At 36.6% G+C, this 23841-nt stretch overlaps 1 protein-coding gene across 2 annotated transcripts in view; it reads right to left on the reverse strand.

Moving 5' to 3' along the window:
* PPFIA2 (PTPRF interacting protein alpha 2) overlaps positions 1-23841 on the reverse strand; it is a 500781-nt gene that overhangs the window by 362144 nt on the left and 114796 nt on the right. The window lies entirely within an intron of this gene.

Consider the following 23841-nt stretch of genomic DNA (forward strand, 5'->3'; position numbering starts at 1 on the left):
ATAATATGTTAAAGTGAAAAGGAAATATTTGAGAATCTTATGTTAAAATAAATTTTAAAAAAATTGAGAGGAGAAAAGGAACATTCAATTTCATATAAAAATATATTTGGGGTTTGGGGCTATGTCTGGTTGTGCTCTCGGCTTACTCCTCTCTGTGTGCTTAGAAATGACTCCTCGCAAGAAACCATGTGTGGTGCTTTATTTTTTTTTGAGCCACGTCTGGTGATGCTCAGGGCTAATTTCTGGCTCTGTGCTCAGGGATCACTCCTGGTGTATCTCAGGGAACCATATGGGGTACCTGGGATCAAATCCCAGTCTGTTGTGTGCAAGGCAGGAGTCTTGTCTGTTGTATTATTTCTCATTTTAGAAAAATAAATAGATACAAGTTTTCATTCTTTTCCATGCTTTTCTGATGAACTCAAATGATTAAATTCATGAATTACTAAATCTAACATTGCAGAGATACGATCTCAGCTAAAATACAGTACAATTACATGATATAAATTCAATGGTTATGCTTCTGTATATACTATAAAATTGGATGTTTACTTGGTGTTATGCTTAAGTATGAATTTTATCACCAAATTCTATCTCAATATCCCAAGAACTAAAATCAAGAGAAAACACTTCATTCAAAACCTGTGAGTTCAAGTTTAGGATATTTTTGTAGATGAGATACCTACAATGTTCTACTCAACCTAAAATGGCAGTGATTATAGTATTTGTTTCATAGGTAATATGATTAAGGGCTATGACATAATGACTTTGTGACATGGCACAATGTCTGGCACAGGACTAGCTTATATATCTTGTTATTAATACCAGTAACGTGAAAGCAAAGAAAATAAAAACTATAATACTGAGTGATCAGTTTTTGTGTTTAGTTTTAGGGACAACTATATTCAATCTTCTAGATATGTCGATTGTATTTATGCATATATACACATATGCATTAATACGTGCGTATTATGTGTGTCTATTAATGCATATACATACATACAAATACATGCATGTATACAAAATACATATATATAAAATATATCAAACTTAAGTGAGGAAGACAATAAAATTGCAGACTCTTTTGGCAAAATGAAGAGGTGAAAAAAATGCATAGATACTCTCTGTGTTCAGCTGGAACACTTTGGAATGACTTGCATTTAAATTAAATTAGTAAAGGGATTTTTGCACATAGCCACTACAAATATGAATACAAATAAGCGCTGTAGCGTCTTTCATTTCTAGAAATGTCTGTAATCTTTTCAATAATAGGCTTTGTTCTTATGTATAAATTTTTGGCTTAAAGCTTGACATCTTTTTATTGCTTGATATATGGATTTTATGACTATGGGTTTAAAGCTGTTGATACAGTAAGAGTCTCTATTCTACCATTGAATACTGCTGCTGCAACTATTTTAGATAAAACCAGGATGATTTCTGTAAACTTATTTTGTTTGTAAAATGAAAATCTATTTAAAATTTGTTTTGCATTCTTCATTGCAAAGGCAGACTTCTGGCCTTCTGAATTAAAGTGCCCCAATTCAATTGTAACCTGTTCCAAGATCTTGAAAGAATGTTTATAAATTCCTGATACTGAGTTATTTTTATGTATTACATACTAATTCTTCATGTGTTAAAGCAGTTATTCTATCCTGGAACCACTTGTGGTTCCTGAAGCCCCTGTGATCCTAAATACAGACCAATGAGTAAGACCTGAGCACCACCCGGGGTGGATTGAAGACAAAAACAGAAAGAAATAAAGAAACTACTTCTTTCCCCTAAAGGCTTTTACATTGATTTTGTGTGTGGTCAAAAGTCAAATATTTTTTTCTTGAAGAAACAATGCTGAATATCACAATAAAATTCCAGAAATATTAGTTGAATCATAATTAATTTTGAGAACCAATTAAACAGTATAATAAAAGGTGTAATTTCTTTTCAACTATTAAATAATTTTGAAAACTCGGAATCACCGGAATCTCCCTCCCGTTGTTCATCGATTTGCTTGAGCGGGCCCAGTAACGTCCCCATTGGAGATTTTTGTTGTTACTGTGTTTGGCATATCGAATACATCATGGGTGGCGTGCCAGGCTCTGCCGTGTGGGCAAGATACTCTCGGTAGCTTGCCGGGCTGGTATAAATGTCTATTTTGTCACTTTCATGATGTTTTTGCCATCCTGTTAATAGTATAATTCCTTTGTTCAAAAAATAATGTTTAGACATTTTTTAAGTGTTGACCTGGACACATTTTCTTATTTTTTATCATCTGAGGATATTATTATATGATATTGAAAGGATATTTTCATGGATATAATTTTGTGTTGAACTTTGCTTTCAACACATTAAAATTTCTTCATCACTAATTTAAAAATCCTGTATCATTTTCTTCTGAGAGTCAAGTTATTTTATGAATGTTGCTGACTTTCCAGTTGGTAAGTAAAAAGAGTAATTTTTTCTGGTTAACTATAAAATTTCTTTCCCTTCCCTTAAGTAGAAATTTTACTGTGATGTATTGTGGTATGAACTTGTTGGAATGTGTCTTATCTGGGGTCTGCTTAAAAACTTCATTTTTTTCAACTACTATTTCTTACAATCTTCATCAGTTCATTCTTTCTTCTTCCCCTTTTCAGTCATCATTGAAATGAATGAGTGCTTCTGTTGTAATTCCATTTCTCTGTGTACTTTTTTCCAGTTAATATACTTTTGTTTCAAAAAAGATGTGCTCCTTTTTTCATCTTCAAGTTAATAATTCTTTATCTGCCTTCTTCATTCTGACGTTGAGTCCAGCCAAGAGGTTTTATTTTTATTGTTGCACTTTTCAATTCTGAAATGTCCATTTGAATAAATTTTTTATATTTTCCATTACTTTCTTGAAACTTTCCATTTGATCAGACTTAATTTATATCTTTTTAAAACATATTTGTAATTAGTCCCCAAGATTTTCAAGATAGTTGCTTTAAAATTCCTATCAGTTAATTCTAAAAACTGTGCATCTCACAACTGGTATCTATCAAGAATTCTTCCCTGGTTCTTTTCATTTCATTTTCATTTCATCATCCTGTTATTCGTCGATTGCCTCGAGCAGGCCCCAGTAACGTCTCTTTCATCCTAGCCCTGAGATTATATTCACGGCTCTTTAGGAGAATGAGACCCATCATTGTTACTGGTATTTGGCATATTTGGTACGCCACGGGGAGTTTGCCAGACTCTGCCGTGTGGGCAGGCTACATTTGATAGCCTGCAAGTTTGTCCAAAGTAGGAATGAGATAATAAGATGTCATAAAAAAATGTTCTGATAAGATGTCGCGCGGCCGCATTTGCGGCCGCACGGTTCCGGGATCTGGATTTTATAGTCTCTGAGTCTTGGCCGCTGATGGGATTACACGGTGCCAGGGGGCCAGGTGGTGGGTGTGACCCCCGCCTACTGGAATTTGGAGGATCTGGATGGAAGATGCTCGACTCCAATCCGAGTAGGCTTGGAGGTCTCGGCCCCGGAACCCGTGTGGCTTTGTCCCTCTGCCAGTACCTTCATGTGTGCGGAGAGTGGTCTCAGCATGGTGGTGGCTGGTCCTGGAGGTCTTCGGCTGCCGGAGCCCCGGTCGGGGTGGGGAGGAAAGCTCAACCCGCTCCCCTCCAAAGGGTCCCGGCGAGGAACACCCAGGCGCGGGGGCAGGAGACTGCACTGTTCTCGTCTGGGATCTGGATTTTATAGTCTCTGAGTCTTGGCCGCTGATGGGATTACACGGCGCCAGGGGGCCAGGTGGTGGGTGTGACCCCCGCCTACTGGAATTTGGAGGATCTGGATGGAAGATGCTCGACTCCAATCCGAGTAGGCTTGGAGGTCTCCCTGGTTCTTAGTAAATTGATAATTTTGTATTGATACCTAGATATTTCTGTCTCTTCTATGAATTCTGTACTTATATATACTTATGTTTCATCATGATTTTTTGATTACCCCAATGGGAAAAGGAAAATTCTGCCTTGTTACTTCTAAGTAGTACTGCACTGTAGCACTGTCCTACCATTGTCCATTGATTTGCTCGAGCGGGCACCAGTAACGTCTCCATTGTGAGACTTGTTATTACTGTTTGTGGTATATCAAATACGCCACAAGGAGCTTGCCAGGCTCTGCCCTGTGGGCGGGATACTCTCCATAGCTTGCCGGGCTCTCAGAGAGGGACGGAGGAATCAAACCAGGGTCGGCCACGTGTAAGGCAAAAGCCCTACCCACTGTGTAAGGCAAACGCCCTACCCACTATCACTCCTTACTATCTTACTTCTAAGTAAGAGTACAATCCCGGGTACTATCTATTCTCTATCATTCTTGCATTATTATCATACAAACATTTTACCTAAGCGATTTATTCAACAATCAATTTTTAAGTTGTTGAGTTCTCTCACCACCATTACATTATCTTCTGACACAGGTTCAGGGCCACCTCTTAACTTTTGTCATCATTAGTGACCATTCTAGTTTTCTAAAACATTCCAAGATTTTTGGTTTTGGATTGTCACTGAAATTAAAACTTTTTGTGGCCAAGGACACTTAATACAGAATTTAGAAAAAAATAGTGATACTGTTTATGAAGAATCTAAAGAGGAGTCAGATTCATTAGTGCAATGAAGATATTTTAGTGACTGGACCAGACTTGTGAGAGATATATTTGGGTTTGAGATATATTTTAAAGATTTAAGTGATATAAGCTTAGAGACTCAATTTCTGGAAGTTTATGATGTAAGAAGTATCTGGGAAAGTAAGATTAAAAAATGATGTCTAATTTTTAAAATCTAATACCTAATTTATTATGAGAACCATTTACTAAAATAAAGATTTATACAGGAAAAAGTGCCATAATGATGCTGTATTTGTATTTGAGATGCTTACATGACATCTAAATCGTTAAGTGGGTTTAGATCTCAGGAGAACTCTCTTTACTTGACTGATAATGTTGTTCAGTGTTAGTACATGCTTTACACCTATTAAATCTTGGGTTTAATCACAGCAACACTCATACTAAAAAAAAGTCTCCCTCAGTGTTAGAAAATGAAAATATATTTGTGTAAGGAGAAATATTGATACCTCTAGTGATATTCTATAGAAATAATTGGATTCATCAGTTTGATAATGTTATGGAGAAAAGAGTTTAAGATGTCTCGTGGAATAATACTTTTATTATTTTACCCACAGCAGATCTATGGAAGATAACAATCATCTTATAAATGTGGACTCTAAGTACAGGATTTCTGAGAACTCAGTATCTAATATTGAGAAATTTAGGCAGCAATTCCAAGTTTTCCTTATTTTTCTTTTATAAATTCTTTCCCACATCAAGTGTATTTTTAAAGTTTCCTTCCATGTTTCTTCTATTATTTTCTTTTTCCTTTTTTCTTCTATCCTTTGAAGGACGTTTTGATCATTTAAATAATGATCAAAACCCTTAGTTTATGTGTGAAAGCCAACAATTTTGTTTATTCCTCTATCTGTGTAATGCAAAAAAAAAAACCTACAAAAGAATAACAACTACCAGATGAGTAGTGTGGGAGTATGTTTGACTTGTATCAATTTCCCTCTACTCTCTTTTCTCTTAAAACATGTTCCTCTGGATTACAATTGCAAATACCACCTGCAATAAAAACAAAATACAGCACATCTCTAGCAAAAGAAAACAGAAACTATAATAGAACATTTATTTTCAAACCTTGAAATATCTCCAACATATCAAAATACCACCTACAGCCTTGAAAAATAAAATACAGCCACCTACATTCCCTCCCACCTAAGTATGACTAAAGCATACACATTCTCCTTAACCACACTTAAAAAGAATAGCTATTCAGTTGAAAAATCAGTTTTTTTTTAATGTTAGCAACAAAATATATTATGCAGTCACTAAGAGATTAAATTCTTATTGAAACACTTTTTTCAATTTAAAATAAAAAAGTTAAAATTTGTATTTTACACAATCATAAAAAGCTGTATTAATTGATACAAAGAACATCATTTACATAATTTACACTAAGAAAATGTTTACTGACTAGAATTTTAAATAATATAGTATTTACTAAAGAGTTCACATTATGATTGCAATATGTAATTATATAACCTAGGTCAAAATTATTGAAAATCAAACAATAATACCCTATGATGAATCACTATTAAAATGAATTGTATGAATGTTGTTGAACGAGTCAGAGACTCCAACATGTTCTATATTTCTGTGTGCAACACTTACATTTTCATGGCTACACTGCTTCTCTGGTCAAAAGTGATAAGAATTTACAGATTTATTTACCTAAAATGGGAGATAATTACATAATCCTTGTATCTGTGCAGACTTGCTATGTACTATAGCCTAAGGAATGCCATTTGCAAGAACATGAATGAAGTATTTTATACTAAGTGATTCTATGTTTACAGCAAAAGATCACTAACAGGAGAATTATTACACTGACAGATACATCATTCACTGATAAAAATAAAGATAATGCAAAATAAAATATTCTGAAATGATTATTATTTAAGTAGTTAATAATACAACATTCAAAGGCATGCTATTTATTGTTTTGTTATGACAAAAATAACCTCTCTTTGGTTAAACAGAAATATCCCCAGCACAAGTCCATGAAGCATTATTATATTCTGATGTTTGAAGATTGTTCAAATACAGGGAATATATTTACATGAACATTTCTATCCTACAGGTTTAAATGTAAGTCATAGTCATATTATACTGCAATATCAGTGTCATTCCTTTTAAATAAAGCATTTTTAATTAATTGGGTCATCTTAATTCTTTTTATTGCTGCTTATTATTCTTTTTATTTTATGCTTACATCAGTTTTAAAATAATAGCACATAAAATCATTAGCTCTTACAGTTTTACAGAATTTCTTACTGATTTGTAGAATATAAAAAGTAAACTCACTGAACACTAAAGATATTCAAATCCTAGATTTTTAATTCTCCTTATAAAACTATGTTTTTTATGCACTAACAATTAATAATTGAAGGATGTTAACAATAAATTATTATACCTTTTAAATTTCTATTTCCAAGTTATCTAAGCACAGACACCCACAAGGTGGTGCTCTTTATTTAGAAATTCCAAGAGAGCAGTTTTGTTTTATATTGACATAGTGCTCAATGACATGTTTCAATGTGTAAATTCAACATACATAAGATACCAAAGAAGCACTGAAATGCATTAATGACTTAAAATTTATCTTTATTGAATTTCTTTTATTGCTAAGTTAAAGTTGGGTTTTTATTATTCTTTAAATGCCAAAAATACAACTTGAAAGAAATTACTTAATATTTAGATGCAATGAAAAATCATAGTTCAAATATGAATTGATAAATTTATTCACAAGTGTATATAGGGAGGATAGTAAGAAAATAACCTTGGCTAGAACACAAACTCCTCTTATAAAATATAGAGAGACTATAATACACCATGAAAACTATCTAGAGAGACTTTAATATTACCTAATTACAGAGAAATTGCATATGATTCACATTTTATTGATCTGAATCCAACTATTGAGGGGCTAGTAAGAAAATGAAAAAAGAGAAAGAAATTGGTAGAAAACGAAATATGGAGGGCCCCTGAGATAGCGTATACCCATCTGGTTTGATCCTTGGGACTGCATGGTGTCCCAAACATAACATGGTGTGACCCTGAGGCCTGCTGTGCTGCGGGGGGTGAGCCGGCTAATCCTTGTCTCGGCAGGGCCTAACTAACATCGCATCCTTGGGTTGGTTGAGAATTGCCAGTAAGACTTCTGTGTCTCCTGAATGCTCTTGGGACTAGCTCCCCACCCCCACCAAAATAGTTAAGAGTAAAGAAATGAACTAAAAGAAGGAAGAGAGTAATAGTAACAACTGGACCCACTCTTTCTGTCACTGATTTTCTGAGTATGGGGTAGAAGTTCGAACCTGTTGTTTTTCCAGTAGCCTGAATCTATTGTTTCTCCAGTAGCTTCAGTTCCCTCCAGTCTCTCCAGGGGTTCTTTCTCAGCTGCTTTCGGTCACTCTATCGCTCACAATTTTACATTCTATTTGATCATATTGGGCTAGAGCGATAGCACAGCAGGTAAGGTGTTTGCCTTGCACTCAGTCGACCTGGGTTCGATTCCTTCGCCCCTCTCAGGAGCCTGGAAAGCTACCAAGAGTATCCCGCCCACACAGCAGAGTCTGGCAAGCTCTCCCTGTGGTGTATTCGATATGCCAAACACAGTAACAAGTCTCACAATGGAGACGTTACTGGTGCCCGCTCAAGCAAATTGTTGAACAGGAGGACTGTGCTATTTGATCATATTATCCCTAAGTACATGTCGAACAGTTTCTCAAATAACCCACCAAAGGAAGAAAAAATTTTCCAAAATACCAATTAATAATAAATTTGATTAGTAGTTCTACTTTCTTTCATAATAGGAAAAGTATTATGAGAAATTTGCTTCGATGCTTGCAATAACAGAAAAGCATGGAATATTCAGAAGGCCTCCATGGTGCTTATGGCAAGTGTCAACCCTCCATACACAGGAACACAGGTCTGTGGCCAGGAGGGCACTGCGTGTCTGGTGGCACAGCTGAGGGCCAGAATGGCAATGAATCATTAAATGTCTGTGTGGTGATGAGCAGCATGTGTTTGCTAGGCCAGGGGCAAACATGGGGACCTTGGTACTTGTTCAAGTACCTACTGAGAGATTTCCAGAGGCAGGAAGGCCTGGGAACCTGTGCCAGCTTTGATCACCTTTCCAGTGGGTGCTCTAAGACTATAGATGTGAGGCCCCTAAGAAGGCTGCTGCCAGTAGGGCCACTGCTAGATTATACAAAAAGTAGCTGCCCACTGAGATGGGCCCAGTAGGCCTGAGAAGGGCAGCTAGAGGAACAACTAGAGGCCAGGAGCTAGAAGACTTCACCACCTGGAAGCAGAGAGTCAGGTACCCACAGAGCCCTGGAACACAGGTCAGGGCTACTGGCAAGGGATGCTGGAGCCAGAGCCATGGGCATCCCAGTGAATCAGACCCTGCCCCCTCTCCAGAGAATAGGGAGAGCCCTAAAACAGAGCAGGTGGGTCCTAAGATAGTGTGTCTGTAGGACAAAGTTCAGAGAGGCCTAACTCTTTGAGGAGAATTGTAGCAAAACTGCTAGAGAGCAAAATGTGGCTATAATGAGACAGATGACACGTGTGTGTCTCCATTAAGGAACTGAGTTCTCACGCTCACCCTCATTTCCCAGCTGGACTCTTCCTTTGAGCCCCTTTGACTCTTGACTCTGTGAAGGGAAGGAAGGAGGCAATTCCAGAAGTGGTACAAAGAAGGTTAGAGCCTCCCCACGAGGCCCAATAGTCTAGCGTAATGTCTTTCTCAAACAATTGGAGAGTTGAGGCCTCAAGACATTTGGATGAACCAAATTCCCAAGGCTGCTAAGCCCTTCTGAGGAAAGAAGATGCACCAAGTGTTTAATTATTGACAGGACATGAGAGTCAAGTAAAGACATAATAAAAATCGATCGAAAAAATGAAGCCACAATTTAACAAAGTCATAAAAGACTTGAGGGTGATTATGAGAGGTTAGGATATCGGGGCACTGCATGCTCTACAACTTTCAGCGATTTTATAGGATGTGCTCAGCTGCTGACTGGGAGGAGGCATGAAAAGAAAGGTAATCACCACTGTAGAGTGTTGCATTGAGTTTTACTTTGGTTAGAAGAAAAAGCAAAAAAAAAAGGACTCAGTGTAGTGGAGAGAAAGAAACCCCTTCCATAAGTCAAACAAAGGTCAACTCAATCTCAGCCCTATATCAAAAACAAATTCTTTGTCACTAGGAGAAGTAAACCCCCATGTGGCCACCTCGCTAATCTGCACTAAAAGTAGAAGAAGTCTCCTGCCCACTGGGTAATAGGTAAAATTCAATTCCATGAAGATGATATGATATAAAAAGGATGAAGTCATGCATTAGTGTTAGAAGGAGAGGGCTTAAAGAACTCGCCTTGCATGTGGCTAACCCCAGTTCAATCACAGCACCGCATATGGTCTTCTGACCACAAGAAGTGATTCATAAGCACTGAGGTAGGAATCGCCCCTGAGCACTGCCAAGTGAGAATCAAAAGCATTCCTCCCCCAATAGGTATATTGCTGTGGGGGAAAGGACAGGAAAATAATATGAGGAAATACCCACTGATCCAAGGCAAACATCAACTCCCTTTGGAAGTTTATTCTTGACCCACTCAGGATGGAGCAAGAAAATTTAAAGACACTGACCTAAGTAATAGAGCCAATTCAAAACTGAGAATGGGGGCTGGAGTAATAGTACAGTGTGTAGGATATTTGTCTTGCATGCAGCCAATCTAGCTTTGATCCCCAGCAGTCCTAAGTGTCCTAGAACTCCTGAATAGAGCTAGGAGTGATCCCTGAGAGTAGAGCCAAGAAAGCTCTGAGCACTGCAAGTTGTGGCCCAAAAGTTAAAAATAAAAATAAATGAATTAAAATAAATTTTAAAAACAGATTGGAGAAGGAAAACTGTAGATCTTCAACCCCCTCTTTCCTGGATTCTACATGAGCACTGCCAGGACTACTAACAAAGAGAAATATCTATAGACTGCTAAGAAAGGCACAAGATGGAGATTCCTCCCAGTTCTATTTGATGTAAGGTGCAGACTGAACAGGGATATTTAGACAGATCTTTTAGCAATCTCAAACTCACACAAAACACAGCAGAGATACAATTTGAAAGTGAGGAAATTGAAGCCTGTGCTTTACCATAGATGTTACTGAGTCAATTTGCACATTACCAGATGACTGCATAGTAGTCATCTGCTACCTGGTCATTCTATTTACCAGGAATGGTCATTAATGAACATACATACCATTTTTCCTTAGGTCTTTATCCACCCCCCCAAAAATATATATATGTGAGACTAAATCAGTAATTGCAAGACACATACAAATACCAAAAGAAACAGCCAGCCACGGAGATTTTCAAGTAAGTGAATTACTAGATTCAAAATAGTCCAAACCCTTACAATAACAATTACTTACATATTAAAGGATCCATTTTTTGAAAAATCTAATGATAAATAGGTAAAGGTAAAAGGTAAAGGTCCTCCCGTTGATCGTCGATTTGCTTGAGCGGGCCCAGTAACGTCTCCATTGGAGACTTTGTTCTTACTGTGTTTGGCATATCAAATACTCTCGGTAGCTTGCAGGCCTCTCTGAGACGGGCGGAGGAATCGAACTCCGGTCGGCCATGTTGGCCGCTTGTAAGGCAAACACCCATACCACCCTGAACGCACCCGATCTCGTCTCATCTCGGAAGCTAAGCAGGGTCGGGCCTGGTTAGTACTTGGATGGGAGACCGCCTGGGAATGATAAATAAAATACAGAAAAATTCCAGTAATAAAGCAAAGACAAATAAAAGAATCCAATAGAAATCATAAATAAAGCATAATGTTGGAGCTTAAAAACCATCTTAGCCAGGGTCACCAGGTAGGTGTTGAAAACCAAGATGCCTCAGACAGCCATAACTAAAGATGTGATGTAGCTGCTACAAAGTAAGTTACCATTTGAGATAGAAAAGACGATACGTTCTGGTTTCTCCATTCCTCCAATCCTGCATATTTCTACAAAAATTGCCTTCATTCAAACATAACCTGAAGCTATTGACATGAGAGACAGGGAAGTATGATCTATAAAGAGCTCTAAAATAGAGGGTAGAGAAAGAAAAAAAAGAAAGAAAATTAACTGATCTTGAGGTAAATTGCAAGCCAGCATCTATTATAAAAACTTTGAATGGGATAACATTAGAGTGATTCTCATGATGAATCACTCATATTTTTCATAACAATCTTCACAAATTTCAAGAACAAATTAATTTTTAAAACTAGAGAGTCTAAAATTCTATTAGCATATGCTAGAAAGAACTCTAGCATAAATCTTAGGGAGGAAATTTTATAAGAATTATATTCTATGCACGAAGTGATCTTTTTTATTTTGGGGTGTGGATAAAAATAAGTGTATGAATTTTTTAACAGAAAATATTCCTTTAGTGGGTGTAGTCCTAGACTATACACAGCAGAGGAGCAGTGAACTAAAGATAGGTGAGCAGAAGTGATGCACGTTTTCACATAGGAAAAGGAATGGGAAAATCTGAATGGAGTATCTCAAGGCTCAAAGAGTATATTAAACTGTCTATAATGCTACTTTTTAAACAAAATGGAAAGAATGCTATATATTCAAGAAGTACTGACCAGAAGATAAACAAGAAAAAATAAATTAGAAAACAACAGTAAAATCACTAAAATCCAATGACAAAAAAAGAATATATTGAAATCACACCAGGTGGCAAAATGTACAAAGACGCACAATATTTTAAATTTTAGAACTATTTCTTGTCAGAACGTATGCAAACTAGAAAAAAAGGACACTTATTAAAAAGGAAAAATAATAGATTTAGAATTATATGATTATTGGATATATATTTATCCAAGATGGGCCCACTCAAGTAAATAGATGAACAACGGGAGGACAGTGCTACAGTGCTACATATTTTAAAATATAATATTACCCTGTATGGTTTAGTACAGCAATTGAGATTCTGTGGTAGAGGTGAAAAGACAGAATTATAAATCACTGAAATATAGATACTTACTATCAATACAGATTAGTTGATAATTTTATGATACTATCAATACAGCTTAGTTGATAATTTTATGATGCTAACTGATTAGATAAATTTCAGTATTTCCAACAAACAGAAATGGAATAAGTAGAAATCAATATGAGAAAAAATAACAGTGACATATGGTCCAGAAAAATTAGCTATCAATGGGCAGAGGCCTGCCTTTGAATTAAAACAATAAAATATCTCTAGAAACTACAGAAAACCTTATTCAAATAAAAGTATATATAAACTATGTAGAAGCAGAACACAAGGGACATTCCCAAGCAGGGCATGATATACCCAGCAATTCTCAGAGGTCACCCACCAGTGCTGGAACTGGTGTTGCTGAACTTGGGAGGGCATATCAGTTGCCCACAGGTGAGGCAAGTACTTTATTTCTTGAGCTATCCCTGGGGTGTGTGCGGGACCCGGGGCATAGATCTCCAAGCCTGCTCGGATTGGGACCAGGGCCTCCTCCACCCAGATCCCCCATCTTCCAGGCGTTACATCCACCAACTGCCCCCGACATCTTATTATCTAGGTCTTACTCTGGAGAACCTGGCAGGCTACCAAAAGTATCCTGCCCACATGGCAGAGTCTGGCAAACTCCCCATGGTGTATTCAATATGCCAAAACCCAGTAACAATGATGGGTGTCATTCTCCTGATCCTGAAAGAGCCTCGAATGTGGCACTTTTTAAATCTCAGGGCTAGGATGAAGGAGACATTACTGGGGCCTGCTCAAGGCAATCAATGACAAATAGGATGACAGTGATACAGTGATTCCGGGGGTAGGAGAAGTTTTGTGACCCACTCTGAGAATGAAAATTGAAAAAGAAAATTTCATATGATCCATCATCTCAATTTAGTACAGTTTCAAAAAACACCCATAAATAAATTGAAGAAATGTATGCACCCTATATTTATCCAAGCGCTTATATAGTGACAAAGAACTGGAAGCAAGAGTGGACAGAAGATTCTATATGAAACACTACCACGCACTAAAAATGAAGATCATATAATGTGTTTTGTAGCATTGAGGATGGAATTTGAGGTTACTCTGTCAAAAAAAAGAAAACGTGGATCAGGGGCTGTCCTGAACCACCACCAAATTTTTAGGGACATTTCCATTATGGTAATCAATGACAAATACCAAATCAAGTAAGTAATTTAAAATTAACTATACCAGTATTGATGAGGAGATGGAAAAGTCCATATCAATAATTTATGAATTGATATGGATGCAAAGTAATATATAAACTTGGAAAACAGTTCTCCAGTTGCTAATAAAACTAAAGATATACATAACTGACATCCTAGAAATACCATTTGAAAGCATCTACTTGAGATAAGTGTTTATAGCAAGTTTGTTCATAATAGCTGAAAACTAGCAATGATCTAATGTTTGTAAACTGGCATCTGGGCAAATATATTGCATAAAGGGCTGGAGCAAAAGCACAACAGGTAGGGTGTTTGCCTTGAATGCAGCCGACATGGCCGACCCGAGTTCAATTCCTCCACCCCTCTCGGAAAACCGGCAAGCTATAGAGAGTATCTCTCCCCCACAGCAAAACCTGGCAAACTACCTGCGACATATTCGATATGCCAAACACAGTAACAAGTCTCACAATGTTACTGGGGCCCTCTCGAGCAAATCGATGGATGAACAATGGGAGGACAGTGACAGTGACAGTTGCTTATGACGAAATAGCAATTAGTAACACAACGAAATATACCTCTAATGCACGAAAATAATCTTAATTATGCTAAGTAAAACTATACTGTGAAAAACTTATGTGAAATTCTCAAAACCTCAAAACTATTACAACAGATGACAGTTGTCAGGGTCTGAGAGTCAAGGGAGGGTTTGGACAAAGGGCAATGGGAAATTTGGGGGATAATTAGAATGTTCTATATCGTGATGGCAATTAAAAAGTAATCAAACTGCATACTTCAAAAGTGTCAACTTTTCCTATGAATTATACCTAATTTTTTTATCGTTAGTTGAACATAATTTGCTATCATCATTCTCTTGTCTACCTCCTTAGGAATTTTCTAAATTACATTTTCTTTTGTGAGTGTGGTCATTAAAACTGTCACAAACAGAAGACAGCAAAAATCCTTACATCAAGAAGATAAAATTAAATGTACATTTTGAAAAGGTAAAACTTGATTTGGTAATCAGGAATGATTGGGAAGTTGCAGGAGATAAGCTAAGAAACCTTATCTGTGTTATCTAGTAAAACTGAATGAAAGAAAGCAAGTAATAAAAGGATACCTAGATTACACTTGACACTAGGTGAGAAGGTCAAGAAGGAAATAAATTGAGGGGGTAGGACTAAGACGCAGATTGGAAGTAACAGGGACAGGGTCAACGCATATCTGGTTCAATGGTATGGCATATGCATATATCTAAACCACAGAGCTAACTAAGCTGAAATAAAGAGACAGAAATTCCCAACCAAACTTAAAAGATCCCTGTCAATGAGGTCGGTGCATGCAGGAACAGGGATTGGGTGGGGTGGGGTGTTGGGGGGGGGGGGTGAGAAGAATGACAAGGGCCAAAGAGAAAGGAGGCTGGAGGAATAGAATAGAGAAGGAGAGGGGAGGGGAAGGGAGGGACAGAAGGGGGAGGTTGGAGGGGAGGAGAGGAGAGAAGAGGATGGGGAAGAGGGGAGGAGAGAAGGGGAGGAGAGAAGGAAAGGAGTGGAGAAGGAGGGGAGGAGAGGAGAGAGAACAGAAGAGGAAAGGAGAGGATAAGTAGAGGAGGGGAGAGGAGAGGAGGAGAGGAGGGAAAGGGAAGAGGAGAGGATGCAGGAGGGGATGCAGAAAGAGATGTACAAAGAGAAGCACAACATCATGGGCTAAGTTTTAGGATATACTCAGGCAGTGGGAGAAAGAGGAGCAGGGAATGTAATAATATCATATGCTACATGGCAGACTACCAAGATGAAATTAGGTCATTAGATTCAATTATTGCAGTTCCAAATATAATTCCCAAACATTGGTATAGTTGGGGAGTCAAAATAATTTCACAGAAAATAAAAGTGAGAAAGAGAGTTGAGAAACTAGCATGAGGGCATCAAGTACTGTTGAAAATTCTGATTCTGTACAGAAGCTATTGACCCAAACTAGAAAGGCCAAGCTAGACAGAAAAGGTGTTAAGCACTAAGGCTATCTGAAAGTAGAGAAATAAATTCAAGGATGTGATAGCTCCAGGAAAAAGAACTATCTGAAGGAATATCTGAATATTTAATGATCACTGAGGAGCTAGAAGAGAAAGAAGAGTAATAATACAGGTGAAAAATAAGAGGGGGGGAAATGTTATTATCATTTGGAATATGGGAAATTTTATTCTTCCTTAACGGAAAACTGAAAACTGTAAGAGAAAAATAACTTCATTGAACATTTGTTCACTGTGCCAAGAGTATATGTATATAATCAAAACTTACTTTATTTCCTTTTTATTCACAACACTTTCCCCTTTCCCTCTACTTGATTATTTTAAGACTAGCTTGCCTGGGAATATGTCAAAATTTAGGACTGAAGACTGTAATAAACTAAGAATTTTAATTATACTCATTAAGTCTAGATTACAATGAACCCTCCTATAAGTGTATAAATCGAGTTTAATTTTATAGATTTGGAAACCAATATTCTATATCAGAATCAAAGAGTGTTTCAAAGTAAAAAAGTGAACTGTAACCAGCATTCTTTCTTAAAAATTCATCCTGTCACAAAATAAATATATGTGTAAATATACTACCTCAATGATGCTAAAATCCATTATTATAGTCTTCTGAAGATAGCAACTCCTTAAGATTAATTTTAAAGAGGTATTTTCCCATCAATAGCTAAGACTAGACAAAGAAATCTTATAATCATAGGCCTAAGTTAGATCTAGTTTTCCATAAACCACCAGCAGGTTATTTGCCTTCCTGGACCTAGATATCCTTCTGTCTAATGTAATGGCATACAGGTATAAAGTTTTTAGAGTATATTCCAGTTATTTCAGCTGTACACTGCTATGTCCCTAAAAATGGACAGAGTGAAAAATCAGGTACATCACAATGTATAATGTATAATGTTTAATGTTTGTATAATGTTTGTATGATGTATAATGTTTGGTCTGATTAAATGTGGATTTATATCTTCCTTTAGTTTCCAATTGAAAAATAAAAAACAAATACACACAAACACATATATAGTAAGATTTAATTTTCAAGTAATATATATGTATGTATATATTAAAAATAGTATTTCTATTTCAACTGGCAATGAAATTAAGAATAGAATCCTGCACTGTAGCACCGTAGCACAGTCTTCCCGTTGTTCGTCAATTTGCTTGAGCAGGAACCAGTAATGTCTCCATTGTGAGACTTGTTGTTACTGTTTTTGGCATATCGAATACGCCACGGGGAGCTTGCCAGGCTCTGCCGTGCAGGCTGGATACTCTTGGTAACTTGCCGGGCTCTCTGAGAGGGGTGGAAGAATTGAACCTGGATTGGCCTCCTGCAAGGCAAAAGCCCTATCCGCTGTGCTATCACTCCAATCCAAGAATAGAATCCTACTGAGATTAATTGTTCATAGAAGCTGTCAAAACCAACGTTGCTAGATTTATGGTCTTCAAATTTGCCACTGGAAATTTGTTTGAACGTGCTGGAGCAATAGCAAAGTGGTAGGGCCTTTGCCTTGAACACAGCCAGCCCGGCCGAGCCGGGTTCGATTCCTCCACCCCTCTTGGAGAGCTCGGCAAGCTACTGAAAGTATCTTGCCTGCTCGGCAAAGTCTGACAAGCTACCCGTGATGTATTCAATATGCCAAACACAGTAACAACAAGTCTCACGATGGAGACATTACTGGGCCCGCTCGAGCAAATCGATGAAAAACGGAGGGATGGTGCTACAGTGCTACAGTTCTATTTCTAGCAAAATTTAGATAATAATAAATATAAAGTAAAATAACTGAAGATTAAAGAAACAGAAGCTCCAGAAACTTGCTCTGAATTCATTCCTAGGATTTTTTTTTTGCAAAAACATTACATTTATAAAGCCCTGAATGCTGAAATATTTAACTCATGAATTCTTTATTGAAAAACATAATAATAATAAATCTGTTATATCCATTAAGTGAGCAATTCACCTTGATTTCCCACTCAAACTCTCTTTCCTTCAGGCATGCATACACATTATTTATTTCTAATGCACTTTTTTCTCTCATTTATTTCTGTATTGGCTCATAATTTTTCCTTCACTCTCTCACCTGGATTTTTAAAGTAACTTATATCCTTACCAAGTTCTTTAATTCTTATCTGTTATCTCTCAACTTTCTAAATAGCTAATTACTTAAATATATACATATACTATCATATCAATCTGCTATATAATTGAATTTAAGATTTCCCATGCACCTTGAAATAAAAATCCAAACTCTTAAAACAATCAATTTAATAAAGTTATTACCTCTCCAATCAAATTTAACATTAATTTCCCCCAGTACAATAAACTCTAGCCATGTGTAGGACCTCTGTTCACTATCTTAATTCCCTGGGGGTACTATAACAAATTATTCACAAAATTGGAAGCTAACAAATCAGAAAGTGTTTCACTCACAGTGGAACTTCCTGTGCCACAATTACAAAGTCAGAAGATTTGGTTCTTTCTAAAAGCTCTGAGGGTAACTGAATCTTTCTCCTAGTTTCTGGTTTCTAGCAATCTTTGGTATTCTATTTTATAAGTAGCACTGTAGCACTGTCCTCCCGTTGTTCATCGATTTGCTCCAGCAGGCACCAGTAATGTCTCCATTGTGAAACTTGTTGTTACTGTTTTTGGCACATTGAGTATGCCACGGGGAGCTTGCCAGGTTCTGCTATGCGGGCGAGATATTCTTGGTAGCTTGCCGGACTCTCCAAGAAGGACAGAGGAATCGAACCTGGGCCGTCCGCATGCAAGGCAAACACCCTACCAGCTGTGCTAGTATATGGACCCAATTTCTATCTCCATTTTCACATAGCATTTGACTCTGTATGTCTCTCAGCATGCTTACACAAAATCATTGGCTAGGGAGTTCTGAATCCACCTTAAATCTGGCATGAAGTCATCTCAAATTCTAAATTAACTGCATCTACAAGGACAGCACTTTCAAATAAGTTCATATTCCAACATATAAGGTCCTCATGAATTTTAGGGGAGTGGTGAATTACTTAATTCACTGCACTCCTGATGTAACTATATATGCCTAGAGCATTTATCACCTGTTTTCTTCGATTTGTAACTCCATACAGCAGTGATACAGGCTTACTCCTGGGGGTGCTCAGGGGATCATATGTGGTGCTGTGGAACAACCCAGGCCGGCCGGCCAGTGGCTGCTTTCAAGGCAAGCACCTTTTCCACTGTACTATTTCTCTGGTCTCTGTCATCTTCATTATATATGTATATATATAGATAGATAGATAGATAGATAGATAGATAGATATGACAATGGTTTCCAAGAATACAAATATTTTTATTTTAAGAATACTCTGTTACCACACCACAGCACACCTGTGAACAAAATGTCAGTATTCACCAACAGAATATAAAGGATCCTTTTCATCCACTCCCACCCTGTTTTGGTTTATTTTCATTGAACATTGATTATTCCCTTGCTTTGATTTTTATCAAATACCAACTTTATATACCACTTATGAGAAAGACAATCTAGTATTTGTCTTTTTTCTTTCTAATTTCACTTAGCGTGACTCCCGAGTCACTTTCTCAGAATGACCTTTCTTGGTTACACTTCAGAAACACTTGACTCCTTGGCAGATCTTCAATAGCAATGCAGCTGACATGCCCTGCCCTAAACGTTCTGCCTAGGAGGTTATTTTGAAAATAAAATTCTTTGATGTCTCTACCAACATTTAGAGTTGTTTAAATAGCATTCATTTCTTAAATTAAATTAATGTGTGAATTTAAGTTAAGCATTGAATATTTTAGAATTATATGCTTTAAAGTTTAAAACAGAATTTCCCAAACTTAGTCTGTCACCCACCCTTTCCAGGAGAAGAAGAAAACAAAAATCCTATTTAGTTCCCCACCCCTACCCTGCCCTTCCTAATGCAGAGGCTACTACCTGCCCAAGGAACTTTTTTAGTAGTCTCCAGGGGGCGATGTTGCACTATTTGGGAAACAGTGGTCTGGAATTTAGGTCGCTCTCTTCCTCTATCTCTCTCTCTTTTTGTTTACTTTTTTTTTTGGGGGGGGGGTTGATCGGGAGGGAAGTGGTTTCCTGAAATCTCGGCTGTTGTGCCCAGGGGATCACTCCTGACAGGACTAAGGGATATGGAAAGCAGGGAATGGAAACCTGGTTGGACATTTTCAAGGAAGCTTCTTGGCCTCCAGTTACATGTTTTAACTCAGTGTTACTTAAGCCCTTTTAAAAAGTACTGAATAGTCAATATTTTATGCTGGAAATTTCCTTTAGATTGATATATATTAAGTTTCAACATAACTTCGTATAAAAATGACAATTGCAAAATAGCATGTTCCAGACATTTAGCAAAATTTTTTAAATTGTATGAATATAAAGCCTTACCAAATTATCACTAATAGTGTATCTATTTTGGTGATCAATTATAGAAGCAAAGATTCACAAAGTAGCAAAACAAAAAGTACTATTTTTTAAATCTTCATTCTCTTGATAATTATCTTCCTAGATAATGAGTATGACATTATGTCTTATTCTTTTCATTTGCAAAACATTCTTAAAATATATATAAATACATTAGTATTTGCAGTTTTTTTCCTAAAAACTGTCTTATTTTTAATTATCTGGAATAAGCAATATATCACACAATTTACTGAATCCATCTACTTTCCACTTTTTAACAAAGAGCAATAATTACCTATATGTTGCATTTTTGTTTTGGGTTCATATCAGGCATTGCTCAAGGGATCATACAGTGTTGAGAACTGAACCCAAGTTCCCACTTACAAAGAATTTCCTCTAGCTCTTTGAGCTATCTCACAAGACCCAAAATCATATTTTCTTTTGTTTTTGTATTTTCCTTGTTTTTCTTGACAAGTTGAACACAATTTTACTGATTACAAGTTAGCAACTAGAAATATGAGAGACTCAGGAACTTAAACCATCTTAAAATTGCAATTATCAAGAAATTCATTTTATTAACTTGGTATGGTAAGTGAAAAAAATACTTTTGTGCATTAATTGATTGAAGGGGTGGGCTAATAATGTTAAATAATTTTTTTAAATGGCTGTAATTCTAGGTGTCAACTATGGAAATATCTAAAAGAGCAATTATATTTAGCTAAATAAAAATAATAAGTGAATAAAGAAGCATGATAAAAGTATAATAAAAAGAGATATTAATGGAATTTGTCAAATTAACCTAGCCTTGTATGTAGCACTGTAGCACTGTCCTCCCATTGTTCATCGATTTGCTCCAGCGGGCACCAGTAACGTCTTCATTGTGAGACTTGTTGTTACTGTGTTTAGCATATCGAATATGCCACGGTAGCTTGCCAGGCTCTGTTATGCGTGCAAGATACTCTCAGTAGCTTGCCGAGCTCTTCGAAAGGGGCAGAGAAATCGAACACAGGTTGGCTGCGTGCAAGGCAAACACCATACCCACTGTGCTATTGCTCTAGCCTTGTATATATGTGGCATTTGTGGTAAGACTTACTCGTCATGTACAGACTAATCTCTGTACAATAAATACATAGAGACCTTCAGTACCTTAAAGATATCCTCATGGGTCTACACAGACAGGAACAATAATTGAGTTCTTGAATATTTACTTAAATAATAAGAGAGTAAATATTATGTTTACTTTTGTACCTATGTTCAAATTTTATGAAAAAATAAATCATTGTATCCCATACTGATAATAGGTTTATTATATGCGATCATATTATGAATAAATTATATCATCATAAATAAATGCTTATATTTATTTTTTATGATCTTTGGTCATTGGGTTCTGGTATTGAGGTACTTTGGGGACCAGAATTTCTGGGGCCACCTGTTTCACTATGGCAAGGCTTAGGTCCTCCAGGGTTATTCCAGGAGGTACTTGTGGGGCTCTTGTGATGGCAGAAATCAAAGTCAAGTTCTGGTGAATATAATGCAAATAACCTTAGAGTCTGAGCTATCTTTTTGGCCCCCATAAGTGTTTGCCTCTATCTAGAATAATTATATTTTTCTCATATGAGTGGTTACATTTACTGAATTTTAAAAATTAAAAGATTCTTCCACTTCTAAAAACAATAAAAATACTCAATTAGATTCTGAGGTATTACTCTTATTTATCTCTGCATTTAATTCAGTAACATTTCAGTTTAATATGTCAACCTTAGTTTCATGTTTTTGTTACTTTCATGTTTCTCTGAGTTTCATGTCATCTAAAGTCTGAGGGTGATTTCAGGAATAATTCTTATATATATTCCCCTTCCTAAGAGCATAGGCAAATACTGATTTGCTTCTAAGAAAATATAGTAAATGTAAATTGTCCCCATGATTTTATCATAAACATATGTGCATGTATAATATTTACATAAATATTTACAAGTCTATGATATATTTTGCTATACCATTATATTTATGATTCTAAAATTTTATCTTTGCATTAATTCTCATTTTTCACTTTGATAGCTACATGTGGTATAAAATTAATTCATACAGCAGTCATTTCAAATTGGCCATTTCCCATTTATATTTACAAGATAAAGTATATATCTTTATATAAAAGTTCAAGCAATTATGTTTATTATGTTAAATTTTTGTTAATTTCTAAGCCTTTTACAAGTGGTGATATGAGATAGAGTGAAATTTTATTTTTCAGTTTTAGACTGGATTGTCTAAGATGAAAGAAGTAGTTATTCATGTTTTAATCTGGATAAAGGAAAGGGAAAGTAGAATAAGCATTCTCCACAAACCTCCCATCATTCTTTACAAATCTTTACAAATATGATTTAATAATTTCTAATACCTGTCACTGTACTCCCGTTGTTCATTGATTTTCTCGAGCAGGCCCAGTAACGTCTCCAGTGTGAGACTTTTGTTGTTACTGTGTTTGGCATATCGAATACATCACGGGGAGCTTGCCAGGCTTTACCTGAGGGTGAGATACTCTCGATAGCTTGCTGGGCTCTCTGAGAGGGGTGGAGGAATTGAACCCAGGTCAGTCGGGTCGGCAGCGTGCAAGGCAAATGCCCTACCACTGTGCTAATACCATTCTGTGAAAAATAATTTGATAGTCTACCAAAACCTTTTGCTATGTGGTAATCTTGAATTGACTGATTTTAACTGAAAGCAAGAATTCTGTACAGTCTTCACTTTAACTCACTATGAATGCATAATCAGATTCCTTTCTAAAATGCCTGTAGTGACTATAATTAATGTTAAATGGGACAAAAAGAATATGCATGTAATTTTTAGTATTTAACTTGTTAATTCATAGCTCCAACCCCATGAAAGGACTATCTAGCTATTAAAAGATAGCTAGAGCAAATTGTTTTCCTGCCAGGTGTGTTCTCTCAGAGACAGAAGTTCAAGGGCTAAAGCCTTGGGGCAAAGACTCCTTAATGGTCTGGTGTACCTTACAAATCTAATCAGGGGAAAAAAAGCAATCCCAAACCAAAAAGGTTTACAGTTTCTTACGACACAAAGATCTGACAGACACAAAGGCTGGAAAGGGGTAATTTATTAGCAAATTAGTTTTTTTCTCATTTTACAAAAGAGATTGTGTATCACCACATTGGTGGTTCTGTGGAAATGCAAGAACAGTCAAGGGTCTGTGCAAGTCCTGAGACCTCAGGCATCTGGAATGATTTATCAGACTTTCTACTACTGAGCATCTTCTACAAAACAGACCTTTAACTACATGTGCAAATGGACAGTATCTATGTCATCCTTGAAAAGAACTAATAAGCAACCATATAAACTTTTGAATAGCAATCTAAAAATCAATTTGAGGGCCAAAGTGATAGTACAGTGGGTGGGGCGCTTGCCTTGCCTGTAGCTGATCTGCTTTTTAATCCCTGGCATCCAGTATGGTCCCCTCAAACACTGCCAGGAGTAATTCCTGAGTACTGAGCCTGGAGTAACCTCTGAGCATAGGTGAGTGTGACCCCAAAGCCAAAAAAAAAAAAAAAAGAAATTTGAAGTTTATATTTTAAATGAT

This window comes from Sorex fumeus, unplaced genomic scaffold (assembly GCF_029834395.1).
Source record: "Sorex fumeus unplaced genomic scaffold, SorFum_2.1 ptg000003l, whole genome shotgun sequence".
NCBI classification, from domain to species: Eukaryota; Metazoa; Chordata; class Mammalia; order Eulipotyphla; family Soricidae; genus Sorex; species Sorex fumeus.